This window comes from Gossypium arboreum, chromosome 4 (genome assembly GCF_025698485.1).
Source record: "Gossypium arboreum isolate Shixiya-1 chromosome 4, ASM2569848v2, whole genome shotgun sequence".
NCBI classification, from domain to species: domain Eukaryota; kingdom Viridiplantae; phylum Streptophyta; class Magnoliopsida; order Malvales; family Malvaceae; genus Gossypium; species Gossypium arboreum.
The window spans coordinates 62,186,178-62,201,644 of NC_069073.1; positions in this window are offsets into that span (position 1 = coordinate 62,186,178).

Below are 15,467 nucleotides of genomic sequence, written 5' to 3' on the forward strand. Positions count from 1 at the left end.
CTTGATGTGATTAAAATGTGTATGATCATTGTGTATTTGAGCTAAAAGGTGGCCATATGACCTATCAAACTCCTTGTCATATTCGCCATAAGCTAGCAAAATGAGACTTTAATAAGTTAAATTTGTTTGAATTAGCTCAAGAGCTTAGGGACCACAGTTGGATAAGGGAAAGGAAAAAGTGATCGAATAGTCATTGAAGCCGCTCGACAACATCCGAGGTAAGTTTTCGAGTAATGGAACTTGGATTGTGATTTGATTAGATCATGTTTTAAGCAAATCAAAATCATGCTCTTTGTGTGTGGCTATTGAGCCGAAATTGCAAGTGTGATAAGTGTCTTGTGTTTGAGTTTTGCTAATGAAAATGAAATACGAATGTGTCATGATTTATTGATAATTGTGCTTGGTTATTCAATGATGTCCTGCTAAGTCCCAAGGCTTTGTGCTAAGTGATTATATCCGGACTAAGATCCAAGGCATTTGTGCGAAGTTACTAATTCGGGCTAAGCCCAAGGCATTGGTGCGAGTCACTAAATCCGGGCTAAGCTCAAAGGCATTTGTGCGAAGTTACTATAACCGGCTATGTCCCAAGGCATTTGAACGAGTAGCTATATCCGGTTAAACTCAAAGGTACGTGATTCGGAATGAATGAACTTGCTGTAAAATTTCAGTTAATACGCTTGTGAAATCCCAACAATGAGGTATGTTTCAGATGTGCTTTGAATTAGTTGAGCCCTTACAAATAAGTATTCGCCGCTTGATAAATGAGCTACCGCCTTTTGGCTAAGTTGATCTTTGTGTATGAATATAAGGGTTGGTAATGTGAAGTAAGTATGATATTGAGAATTGTGCATATGAAATTATTTGTTTAGCTACATGAATGCTATACTTTGGTTGTGTCTAAATTCTTTGCTCAAAACTTACTAAGCATTAAATGCTTACTCTGCTTCTTTGATTCTCTGCTTTATAGATTTTGGTTCTTCACCATCGGACTCGGATTTTGAAGTCGAAGTCGCCCACACTATCAAAGCTCCTTTTGGTATATTTTTGGTTGAACTTTGAAATGGCATGTATAGGACTACCCTTTTGTTGTAGGTCATGTACCTTTCGGTTTTGTGTAAGTTTGGATAGCCATGCGAAAATGGCTTAAGTATACTTTGGGCATGGTATTATAATCATTGTATGTTGTTCATTAAGAGGTATGGAATGTTTGAAAACGATTAGCCATTGGGATGGTTAATCATGATCATATTTTGTGCTATTTATGTTAAAGGGCTAGTTGAATCATGGAAACTATGAAATAGGTAAAGCCTACCTTAAAGATGATGTTGACAAATGCAGTGACGTGGATGTGAAAAATCACTAAAAATAGTAGGAAAGGAATTAAATAGTGAATAAATTATGTAAACGAACCTTGACGAGTCTATTTTCATAGGAAAATAACGAAACGATCATATGAACAAGATGTTAAGAGATATTTAAGTTTTCGTGAGATAGGGCCGAACGGTTTCGAGTCCCTGTTCGACTTTGGAAATTCATTATAAATTGACCAGATATAATTAGAAGCCACGCCATATATGTACATTCCTTTTCGAGTCGTATTGAAGCCTGCATGGAGATATCCAAGTCGTAATGCGCAAAGGTCGCAGTAGTTGATCCTGTAACATGGGGACTTTAACTAATAAACTGTACTAATTGGCCTGACCAAAAATTCTAGAAAAAATTTGTAGATTCATATATGAGTCTAGTTTCAGGAAAAATCACGAAACTGATTTTCGAGTTGTGGAACTCAAGATATGATTTTTAAGGTGACAAGACACGCTTAGCCTACCGTCTGAAATTTTTAAAATGAACTGCAAGTAAGTGGATTAAGCCCGTTAACCCTCGTGTCCGACTCCGCAATGGTCTCGGGTATGGGGTGTTACAGCTTTATTGGTATCGAGCTACGGTTTAGTCGATTCTAGGACTACCGTAATGCGTTTGGGTCTAGCTATACATGCCATTTTATGTGATTATTTGATAGTGTGGTGATTTCGACATTTGCAAATGTGTTTATTTATAGTAATGGATCCCGATCCCGACCGAAGCGGTAGCTGATGATCTTGAGAGTGTAGCGCTTTGCTCAAGACAAGGGACAAATACCGTGAGACTCTCAACCTATTGCTAGCAATCCGAATGATGAGGCTAGGCAAGCTTTTTATAGCGTGATGAATGATTGGTTCAACCAATACATTCGAACTAATACGGCTGTTCCACAACCTCCATTCCCAACAAATACCACTCCCGCACCTACAATGCCTCCGAATCGACCAAATAAGGTCAAATAAGCCCCAGCTTGATAGAATCCAAAACACGGCTATCAATTTAAGGCTACGAATAGCGATGATGCCGAGCAAGCTGAATTTTGGTTGGACAACACTATTTGGGTACTCTATGAGCTATCTTGCACACCCGATGAGTGCCTAAAGTGTACTATCTCCTTGCTACGTGATTCTCGCCTACTATTGGTGGAATACGTTGACTTCATTGTGCCTAGAGAGCAAGTAACTTGGGAGTTCTTCCAAACCGAAGTTTCAAAGAAGTATATCACCGAGATTCATTGACCAAAACGGAAGGAATTTCTTGAACTCAAACAAGGTTCCATGTCGGTTACCGACTATGAACAAAAATTTGTGAGGCTTAGCCAGACGCATACGAGAATGCATTTCCTCGTAAGCCGTAATGTGTAACGTTTCGAGGATGGACTAAATGATGATATAAAGTCGTATGTTGGCATCTTGGAAATCGAGAATTTGTAGTACTTGTTGAGCGAGCTTGCAAGGCCGAGGAGCTCAAGATGGAGAAAAGAAAAGCGAGGTGGGAGCAAGGAGTTTCATAAGAGGTCTTGGGAAGCCCTTCCCACATCATCGAAGAAATTTAGAGATGGCTTGGGCGGTCTAGGGACACTTCGGCTTTTCTAGACGAGATCGCGATCGACCCCGTGAGCACACGAGTCACTTGATCGCCAAGTGTTGGAAATGACCGTCGAGACAGAGCGGAATGTCGAGATTGTGGTAAATGGAATTCGGGAGTTGTAGGTTCCATGACCGCTCTCGTTATAATTATGGTCACGACCACTTTATCAAAGATTGCCCGAGATTTTCTGAACAGAATGTAAATCAGAGTGGGAAACCGGGTGCTACCACTGCTCGGGGTAGACCATCTAGGAATACGGGCAATGCTAGTGGCGGTCAGAGAGGATCTAGAGATGCTACCACCAGATCTAAGGCTCGTGCTCCTGCTAGGGCTTATGCCATACACGCACGCGAGGATGCTTCCTCGCCAGATGTTATTATCGGTACTTTTACTCTCTTTGATACTAATGTGATTACTTTGATTGACCCTGGTTCTACTCATTCTTATATATGCGAAACCTTGGCATCCAGTAAGACTTTACCTATTGAGTCTACTGAGTTCGTAATTCGGTTGTCAAATCCCTTGGGTCATTACGTGCTTGTCAACAAAGTGTGTAAGAAATGTCCCCTAGTACTTCGAGGATCCTGTTTTCCGGCGGACTTGATGCTGTTGCCGTTTGATGAATTTGATGTTATCCTCGGTTTAGATTGGTTGATCATGCATGATGCGGTTGTGAATTGCAAAAGCAAGACTATTGATTTGAGATGCGCAAATAACGAGATAATCCGGGTTGAGTCTACGGACTTAAAGGGTTGCCACCGTAATATCGCAATGTTGGCCCGTAAATATGTAAGAAAGGGTGCGAAGCATACCTTGCGTATGTACTTGATGACAAGGAATTGGAAAAGAAACCCGAATCTGGCTTGGTGGTTTGTGAATACCGGATGTTTTTCCAAGAATTATCGGGTTTACCACCGTTCGGAAGTAGAGTTTGGTATTGAGCTTGTACAGGACTACGCCAATATCGATAGCTTCAGATCGTATGGCACCAACCGAGTTAAAAGAATTGAAAGCTCGGTTGCAAGAGTTGACGGATAGAGGTTTCGCCGACCAAGTTTCTCACCTTGGGGTGCACCAAGATTGTTTGTGAAAAGAAGGACGGAACCATGAGGATGTGCATTGACTATCGTCAGCTGAATAAAGTGACGATAAAGAATAAATATCCATTACCGCGCATTGATGATTTGTTTGATCAACTAAAGGGAGCCTCAGTGTTTTCAAAGATAGATTTGAGATCGGTATTACCACCCATTCTAATTCGAGATTCGGATATACCCAAAACGCTTTCGAATCGAGATACGGCCACTACGAGTTCTTAGTGATGCCGCTTTGGGCTCACTAATGCCCTCGCGGTATTTATGGATTTGATGAATCGGATCTTCAGACAGTATTTGGATCGGTTCGTAGTTGTGTTCATTGACGACATCTTGGTCTATTTAAGAGATGAGACCGAACATGCTGAGCACCTGAGATTACTATTGCAAATTTTACAGGATAAGCAATTATATGCTAAGTTCAAGAAGTGTGAGTTCGGTTAAGAGAGGTTAGCTTCTTGGGTCATGTGGTATCCGTGATCGTATTTGAGTTGACCCGAGCAAAATTTCAGCCATACTTAACTGGAAGCCTCCGAGAAATATTACTGAGGTTCGGAGCTTTTGGGACTTGCTGGTTACTACCGACGGTTTGTAAAGGTTTCTCGATCATAGCCACACCCATGACGGCTACTTCAAAAAGATGTTAAGTTCGAATGGACGGAAAAATGTCGAAAAGTTTTGATCAACGAAAACTTATTTGACCGAAGCTCAATTTTAGTGCAAACCGAATCGTGCAAAGAGTTTGTCATCTATAGTGACGCCTCCCTACTTGGGTTAGGTTGCGTATTGATGCAAGAAGGTCGAGTTGTGGCCTATGCGTCGAGACAATTAAAGCCACATGAGAAAAATTATCCGACTCATGATCTCGAATTAGTCGCCATCGTATTCGCTTTGAAAATATGGCGACATTACTTATTTGGTGAGAAGTGCCATGTATTTTCAATCACAAAAGTCTCAAATATTTGATGACTCAAAGAGACTTGAATCTGCGACAAAGACGTTGGCTCGAGATGTTAAAAGATTATGAGCTTGTCATTGATTATCACCCGGAAAGGCTAATGTGGTTGCGCACGCTTAAGCCGTAAATCACTTGCTTGCTTTACGACGATGAATGTACACTTTTCTCGTTCTACCCGACAATGTGTTAGTAGCCGAATTAAAGGCCAAACCATTATTGATTCATCAAATTCGTGAAGCTCAGAAAGTCGACAATGAGTTGGTTGCAAAACGGGCTGAATATGTTCCGAATGTGGAATCGGAGTTTCAAATTGATGATGACGATTGCTTGAGGTACAGAAATCGGTTGTGTGTTCCAAGAAATTCGTAACTCATTTCGATGATTCGAACGAAGCTCATTGTAGCCGAATGTCAATTCACCCGGGAGTACAAAATGTACAACGACCTAAGACGCCGCTTTGGTGGCATGGTATGAAACGAGACATTTTCGATTTTGTTTCAAGTGTTTAATATGTCGCAAGTGAAGGCGAACATCAAGTGCCTCTGTGTTTGCTCCAACCGATCATGATACCGAATGGAAATGGGATCGAGTAACGATGGATTTTGTATCCGGCCGCCAAAGGTTTGCAAGTAAGAAAGATGCGATTTGGGTCATTGTTGATAGATTGACTAAGTCGGCTCACTTTATCCCCGTACGCACGGATTTTTCAATGGATAAATTAGCTGAATTGTATGTTTCTCAGATTGTGAGATTACACGAGGTACCTATTTCTATCGTGTCGGATAGAGATCCGAGATTCACCTCACGATTTTGGAAGAAATTGCAAGAAGCTTTGGGTACCAAGCTACATTTTAGCACCGCTTTTCATCCACAAACAGATGGTCAATCTGAGCGGATAATTCAGATACTTGAGGATATGTTGAGATGTTGCATCCTCGAGTTTAGTGGTTCATGGAACGGTATTTACCTTTGATTGAATTCGCCACAACAATTGTTTTCAGTCAAGTATTAAGATGGCACCTTACGAGGCTTTGTACGGTCGAAAATGCCGTACGCCATTGTTTTGGACCGAGCTCGGTGAAAGTAAAATTTTCGAGTGGATTTGATTAAAGATGTTGAGCGTAAAGTAAGAATAATTTGTGAAAGTCTCAAGGCGACGATCATCGAAGTCATACGGATTTAAAACGAAGAGATATTGAGTATCGTGGGAGACAAAGTGTTTCTTAAGGTGTCGCTTGGAAAAGATACTCGATTTGGCCGTAAGGGCAAATTGAGTCCGAGATTCGTTGGGCAGTATGAGATCTCCGAACGAGTTGGCCCGGCTTGCATATAGGTTGCTTTTACCCCCGAACTCGAAAGGATCCACAACGTTTTTCATGTTTCGATGCTTGACGTTACAGATCCGATCCTTCAGACGTAATAAACCCTCCGAGGTTGAAATTCAAGTCGATATGAGTTATGAAGAAGAACCGATTCGTATCCTAGCTCGTGAAGTGAAAGAGTTACGAAACAAAAAGGTTCCTTTAGTAAAAGTGTTATGGCTCAAACACGGGATGGAAGAAGCTACTTGGGAACCCGAGAACTCTATGAAAGAGCAATACCCAAACCTATTTACCGGTAAGATTTTCAGGGACGAAAATTTCTTAAGTGGGGAAGAGTTGTGACAGCCCTATAGTAACCCTAGTCGGAAAGCGGTTTCGGGACCGCTAAACTGAGTCACCAAATTATTTGAATGTGATATTTATGGTCTAAAATATGTGAAAATGAATGTGCGAAAATTTTTAAGCTTCGATTTAGTTAATTACATGTGAATGTAGTACATAGGACTTGTGTGACACTTTTGAAATATGATAGGCTAATCTACAAGGATCAAATAGTGCATGTAATCAAAAGGGAGGACTTGCATGTCAAATTTCCCCCCCATCTAGTAGTGGCCGGCCATGACATTAGGGTGGACAAAGGATGATGGGCAAAACATGTCATAGACATGTTGTGTTGGTGCATCATGGGAGGAAACAATAAACTAAAGTTAGTAATAAAGAAATGGAAAAAAGAAAAGAAAAGAATGGAGAGATTGTTTCTCCCTCTCCCCATTGCCGTGAGTGTAAGAAAGAAAACAAGAAAAAAAGTGTCCATCTTTCTTCATAGCTCTTGGCCGAATGTTCTAAGGAAGAGAGAAAAACAAGTTGTGTTCTTTGGTTTTTCTTGACCGAAAATTCAAAAGAAAGAAGGGAGGAAATGTTGAAGAGATTCGGCCATGCTTGTAGCTAGGTGAAGGTAAGTTTGATGTTGTGCCATGAGATTCATGCATGTTTTTTTTTGTTAGCTTGAGTTCTAACTAGCCCATGGTTCAAATCTTAACTATGTCATGGAGATGATATTCGGCTAAGGTGGATTTGTGTTGATGTTATTTGCATGCTAAAAGTGAAGCTTGTAATGATGCATGTGATGGTGGATTGATAACTCTTGAATCTCCTTTTTATCATCCTTGAGTGAGACATTAAGTTCCTTGTTCAACCATGACCAAAATTGAAATGGTAAGGTGTTGTGATGCATTCGGCCATGGTAGGAAATAGAAGAGAAATAAGGTTGTTTTTAGATGAAGTAGAGTCTAACAAATGAGCTCGTATGTGCATTAGTTGCTAGATGGAGAAGAATCGGCTAGCAAGTTGTGTGCTAAGGCCTAATATAATTTTGTATATTATGGGTAATGCATGTGTTGAATTAGTGTAAAGGAGAGGATGCTTTAATAGTGTATATATGTGTATTAGCCAAGTTTTGAACTTGAAACAAATGGTGTTTAGTCAATACAAGTGACCATACTTGTAGAATGTATTAAGTGTTGCAATCGGCCTTAGCATAGATGTGTATGCTCAGCCACATGAATGAGTACATGAGTTGATGGGTATGTTCGGCCATTGGTAGCCTATTGATGGCTTTAGCTTGACTTAGAAAATTCGCCTAAGGGAAATATTAGCTAGTATGTTGAATTTGATTCGTGATTTCGCATATATGTGACTCTAATGTCTAATGTATATATGGGCTAAGTACCTTGAGCTTCTCTTTGATGTTCGAATGAATTGTATTAAATTGCTTGATGTGATTAAAATGTGTATGATCATTGTGTATTTGAGCTAAAAGGTGGCCATATGACCTATCAAACTCCTTGTCATATTCGCCATAAGCTAGCAAAATGAGACTTTAATAAGTTAAATTTGTTTGAATTAGCTCAAGAGCTTAGGGGACCACAGTTGGATAAGGGAAAGGAAACAAGGATCGAATAGTCATTGAAGCGCTTCGACAACATCCGAGGTAAGTTTTCGAGTAATGGAACTTGGATTATGATTTGATTAGATCATGTTTTAAGCAAATCAAAATCATGCTCTTTGTGTGTGGCTATTGAGCCGAAATTGCAAGTGTGATAAGTGTCTTGTGTTTGAGTTTTGCTAATGAAAATGAAATACTGAATGTGTCATGATTTATTGATAATTGTGCTTGGTTATTCAATGATGTCCTGCTAAGTCCCGAAGGCTTTGTGCTAAGTGATTATATCCGGACTAAGATCCAAGGCATTTGTGCGAGTTACTAATTCCTGCTAAGCCCAAGGCATTGGTGCGAAGTCACTAAATTGCTAAGCCCAAGGCATTTGTGCGAAGTTACTATAACCGGCTATGTCCCAAGGCATTTGAACGAGTAGCTATATCCAGTTAAACTCAGAAGGTACGTGATTCAGGAATGAATGAACTTGCTGTAAAAATTTTAGTTAATACGCTTGTGAAATCCCAACAATGAGGTATGTTTCGTATGTGCTTTGAATTAGTTGAGCCCTTACAAATAAGTATTCGCTCAGTTGATAAATGAGCTACCGGCCTTTGGCTAAGTTGATCTTTGTGTATGAATATAAGGGTTGGTTGTGACAACCCGAATTAGGGCCTAATCGGAATAGTGGTTTCGTGACCACAAATCCGAGATAGAAATAATTGTTTTATAATTATTTTGGGTTTTATGATATGATTGCATGATTGTGTGAAAATTTCGTGATGAAATTCTATGCCTAAAGTACTTAAATTGAAAGTAGGGACTAAATCGAATAAGTTGCAAAATTTGCATCCCGTAAGTTTTAGTATGAAATTGTTTTGGAATATTAATTAGGAGGTCTTAAATAGCAATTTGACCAATTTTAAGTTCATGGACAAAATTAGGACATGGAAGGAATTTTTGAAAGTTTAGTAAGGAGGGCATTTTGGTCATTTGGATATTAAATGAAATAAAATGGGAAAAATAACACAAAATTGATCATCATCCTCCTTAGTTGCTGCCGAATTCTCCTCTCTCCATAGCTAGGGTTTCTTCAATTTTCAAGCTCCATAGTAAGTGATTCTAAGCCCGCTTTTAATGTTCTTTACGTTTTTGGAATCCCTAAGCTCGATTAAGCTTATGCTAGTAATAATTTAACCTAGGGTTCACATTTGGAAAAATACCCATAGGTGAAATTTGTGTATTTTGATGTTTTATGATAGAATATGAGGTTTTAAATTATGTTAAATAACTTGTGCTACTCGGTTTTAAGTGAAAACGAGTAAAAGCAAGATAATCCAGAAAATACCTATTGTTCATAACTATATGATAGAGTGAGAATTTGATGTTGTTGTAGAAGAGAAAATGTTCAGCATATCATAAAATATAAGAATAAGGGCTGAAATTAAATCCCGAGCCTAGGGGCAAAATTGTAATTTTGAAAAGTTAGGGGCAAAATGTAATTTTTCCATGATGTGATTTTTGGATTGAAATAAATAGTATGAGTATTAAATGAGCTAAATGTGTTATTATAGATCAAGAAAGACGCGAATTGATCTCGAACGGGGAAGGAAAAGTTTTGGACTAAATTGCAAAATTTCCATATTTTGCACCAAGGTAAGTTTGTATGTAAATATTACAATAATTTCATGTACATTCTTATATTTCAGCCTATTATATAAATATACTAGCTGATGTTAAAATATAAATCGACTATTGGAAGAATGGAAATAAATATAGAGAGAGATCCTGCTGAACATTCTGAGAGATCGAATGAAATAGAGGAGCGTAGCTAGGTCACATGTATGATGCTGAGTGCACATCATGTGTACAAGAAAGCTACGAGACACCTCAGAGTAGCTAGGTCACATGTGTGATACGAGATGTATCCCATGTAGACAAGAGAGCTACGTGAAAGATAAATGTAGCTAGGTCGCATGCGTGATTCCAAGTGAAGGACACCATGTAGACAAGAGAGCTACGAGACAAATCGGTTGGGTCGCATGAGTGGTACTAAGTGTTCACCATGTATACAAGAGAGCCGAACTAAACGAAGTATGATGGTGGGGCTGTGTGCTGAAACCATTAAATATCGAGGATTGATCCGAATTGTTCAACGGGATGGTTTTGTGGTGATATTGTGGTTTGGACCTACACTTATGGTGAATGAAATGTGGTGAAAATGATTTGTGATATATACATATATAAGATAAAATGAGGTTAGCATAAAGAATGTGTGAAAGAGTGAAATTAGCATTAAAACTGTTTTTAGATGGTAGCAGTGACGTGATTTTGAAAAATCACCAAAAATAGTAGGAATATAATTAGAGGTTGAATGAGATGTGAAATTAAAGTTTAATGAGTCTACTTTCATATAAAAGAAACAGAGCAAGCAAAGGAATTCTATATTTTGAGATATTTACAATTGTATGTGACTTGCTCAGGATGAATACGTGATCCCCTGTTCCAACTTTGAAAAATCATTAAAATTGTACAAAGCAAATTAAGAAATATAGTTTACATGCCTAAATTCCTTATTGAGACTAGTTTTAAATGAAACAGACTTCAGGGTTGTTTGAATTGTGTACTGAGATAAATTCAATTTGTAGTGAACAGAGGTCAGATCAGTCGAGCTGTGTAACAGGGAAACTTTAACTAATAAACTGTACTAATCGGCTGAACCAAAATTATAGAAAAAATTAGAAAAATCTTTATGAGTCTAGATTCAGGAAATTTTACGGATTTGAATTTCGAGTTTTGTAACTCGAGTTATGATTTATTTAGTGAATATGACGCAGCAGAGACAGCTTAATCAAAGTGGAATGAATAGTGAAGTTAAAGTAGATATACTTGAATTGTTGTGTAAACATGTTAGATTTTTTTTATTAGTATTTACATACTTACTTACTAAGCTATAAGCTTACTTTGTTTCTCTCTTTTGTCTTATAGTGTTCTTCGGCTTGCTCAGGAGTTAAGGATCGTGAAGATCTATCCGCACTATCATACTTTAGGGTATTTGAACTAAACGCTTTGAATTATGGCATGTATAGTAGGCTTAATTATTTTGTTACGTGTCATATTTGTCTAGGTTTAAAATATTAGTTACAGATTTTCGACCAGCTAATTTGTACAAGCCATTAAAGTTGGCTAATATTGTTCAAGACATATATTATACGATGCACTATCAAATTGGATGACATATTTATATTTCGGTTATGTTTAATGGTATGTGTTATGTTCTGGTAATACCTTGTATCCTGTTCCGGCGACGGTAACGGGTAAGGGGTGTTACATTGGTAATGTGAAGTAAGTATGATATTGAGAATTCGTGCATATGAAATTATCTGTTTAGCTACATGAATGCTATACTTTGGTTGTGTCTAAATTCTTTGCTCAAAACTTACTAAGCATTAAATGCTTACTCCGTTTCTTTGATTCTCTGTTTTATAGATTTTGGTTCTTCAGCTATCGGACTCGGGATTTTTGAAGTCGAAGTCGCCCACACTATCAAAGCTCCTTTTGGTATATTTTTGGTTGAACTTTGAAATGGCATGTATAGGACTACCCTTTTGTTGTAGGTCATGTACCTTTCGGTTTTGTGTAAGTTTGGATAGCCATGCGAAAATGGCTTAAGTATACTTTGGGCATGGTATTATAATCATTGTATGTTGTTCATTAAGAGGTATGGAAATGTTTGAAAACGATTAGCCATTGGGATGGTTAATCATGATCATATTTTGTGCTATTTATGTTAAAGGGCTAGTTGAATCATGGAAACTATGAAATAGGTAAAGCCTACCTTAAAGACAGATGCTGACAGCTGCAGTGATGTGGATGTGAAAAATCACTAAAAATAGTAGGAAAGGAATTAAATAGTGAATAAATTATGTAAACGAACCTTGACGAGTCTATTTTTATAGGAAAATAACGAAACGATCATATGAACAGTATGTTAAGAGATATTTAAGTTTTCGTGAGACAGGACCAGAACAGTTTCTGGAGTCCCTGTTCCAACTTTGGAAATTCATTATAAATTGACCAGAGATAATTAGAATCCATGCCATATATTTACAGATTCCTTTTCGAGTCTAGTTTCTGTAGAAACAAACGGTATCAGTATTGAAGCCCTGTACAGGGAGATATCCAAGTCGTAATGCACAAAGGTCAGTGTAGTCGATCCCTGTAACATGGGGGACTTTAACTAATAAACTGTACTAATTTGCCCGACCAAAAATTCTAGAAAAAAATTTGTAGATGCATATATGAGTCTAGTTTCAGGGAAAAATCACGAAACTGATTTTCGAGTTGTGGAAATCAAGATATGATTTTTAAGGTGACAGTGACATAGTTAGCCAGCTGTCTGGAAATTTTTAAAATGAACTGTGCAAGTAAGTGGATTAAGCCCGTTAACCCCTCGTGTCCGACTCCGGCAACGGTCTCGGGTACAGGGTGTTACAGTAAGCATAAAGCTTAGTAAGCTTGCATGTAATTAATAAGCAATACAAGTATGCACTTTCATACTTATACACAACATGAATTAAATTATCTCATTCTCAATTTTCACTGCAATTTTCACTGTAGCCATATCCTATCTCATTCAATTTACATAATGTTCAATAGAACTTAAGATCATAATTCCTTCATTTTCATCGTACCAAAGTCTTGTCATTTTGTAATCTCAATAACTACGAGCTTGGTGTACATACCTATACCCTTTTAATATGATCATATCACATCATTTCCTTGACAAATCCTTGGACTACCTGTTGAACCACTTGGAATACTAAGGACACTCGGGATTATCATACACACATTAAGATGCCAATTTCATGTCCCAAACATGGTCTTACAAGGGATCTCACATCGATGCCATATCCCATATATAGTCTTATACGAAATCTCATTTCGATGCCATGTCCCAAACTTGGTCTTACACAAAATCTCATATCAACGCCATATCCCAGATATGGTCTTACACGATAACACATAACGATTCTGATGTCATATCCCAGATATGGTCCTATACGGGATCTCATCAACCTAAATGTCATGATATTTGTACCTTAAGTATTCCTAAGGTTCAATAGGCTTTCATCATGTAACAGTCCGGTTTAGACACTAGTCAAAATAATGGTTTCAGGACCACAAATTTGAGTCAAAAAAATATTTTAATATTATTTTCTGTGCTTATGATATGTTAAATAGTAGTGTGAAAATTTCGTATGAAAATTTATCGCTTGTGTGCTCAATTTGATAAAAGGACCTAATCGCATAAAGTGTGAAACTGGCCTACTATTTGAATAATGGCTTAATTGATGTATCTTTTTAGATGTGAGGTCCTTATGAGGCAAATAGACCATGGTTATAATTAAATGACATTGATGGACATTAGTTAATGGAATTTTAAATGATAAAAATAAGGTTATTATGGTAAACTTATTAACAATGTTACTAAAAATAAAACACATATGAAAATAAGGCCATTAACACTTTGTTTAGCCGAAAATCAAAGGAAAATGAAAGAAAAGGATTCAACTAGGGTTCAGTCATTGATTTCTTTGATTAAGGTATGAGTTTTGTTCTGTTTTTGATAATTTCTACGTTTTTGTGATCGTTGCTTAGTGTTCTATCAAGCTCATGTCTCAATTTTTGATTTTGTTGAAGATTTTGAAATATACCATTGATGAAATTGTGAGCTTTGTGATGTTAGTTGTTGGAAAATGTGTTGGGTTGATATATTTTGTCTTTGAATTTTTGATTAATTTGAGTAAAATGGGCTAAATTGTGAAAATTATAAATTGAGGGAATAAAATGAGAAATAAAAGAAATATGTGGACTTGTATGAACACTATAAGAATTCGGCTAAGATATGTGTAAGGAAATTTTGTGTATTTTGTGATTTTGTGAATTAAGGACTAAGGTGTCAAAATATGAAAATGTGAGGGCTAATTTGTAAAATGCCCTAAATGTGTGTTTGTGGACTGATTTGAATGATTTGGTGAATAAAAGAGTTAAATTTGAATTTATATAGATCAAGAACAAAAAAAAACTGAATTAGATCGGGGAAAATCAAAAGTCGTTGAGTAGCCGATTATGTTCATTCCAATCCGTATGAGGTAAGTCTATATACAAATAAATATGTTATTAATTAAATTATTATTGATTATATGCAATTGAACTATGATGAATGATTATATGAGTTGGGAAATATGAGACATGTAACACCCCTCGCCCATATCCCTCGCCGGAACAGGGTTCGAGGTGTTGCCCGACTTAAACTCAGTCAATCACACAAAAACAGTGCTGAAAAATTTCAATCAATTTAAAACTTTTCTTTTCACATGTAATCATCCCATATATGGGCTTACGAGGCCCAAAAATCACTAGCCAACACCTTTGGCTAAATTATAATATCACATACTCAACATTAAAACCCTATACATGCCATAGACTCAAATACTAGGATTTACTTACACCAATAGCGTGAGCTCGACAAAGGTGATAATATCTCCGCGAACTCCAACCCGAAGCAGTAAATCAAGTCAACAATCTATAAAACAGAGGAATGTAACAACGAGTAAGCTTTCATAAGCTTAGTAAGTCTTAAGCAATGCAAACAAATAAACGCAATTATACTTCGATTATTCAATTTCTTAAGTGGCCATATTCTAGGTATATTGCCATCTGGCCGAATACACACAAACACATAATGCACTTTCAGCATTCTTATCACACTTAATCTGAATTCGTATAACATAATTAAATCGAATACTTTCACATACTTTCACACCCTGACCCGGTGTATCATGATCATAGATATAGTTATAACATTTATTCATGTATGTATCACAATGCACGCTTATGATTCATTGCAGATCAAACTCACATATGAGTACATAATGCGTACCTGGCCCACTTAATGTACTGAATGTATTCATTTGTCAACCTAACACGAGGTACCTTAGTCATGGACTTTTCTCAAATCACCGGCATTTTGCCTGTTAGGCTCGAGGCCCGATATCAGTTCACCGGCATTATAGCCTGCTAGGCTCGAAGGCCTGAATAGTATCTCACCGGCATTATAGTTTGCTAAGCTCAAAGGCCGGAATAATCAAGTCAACAAGTTCCATATAACATATTCATATCAATTAAGTACTAACATCATT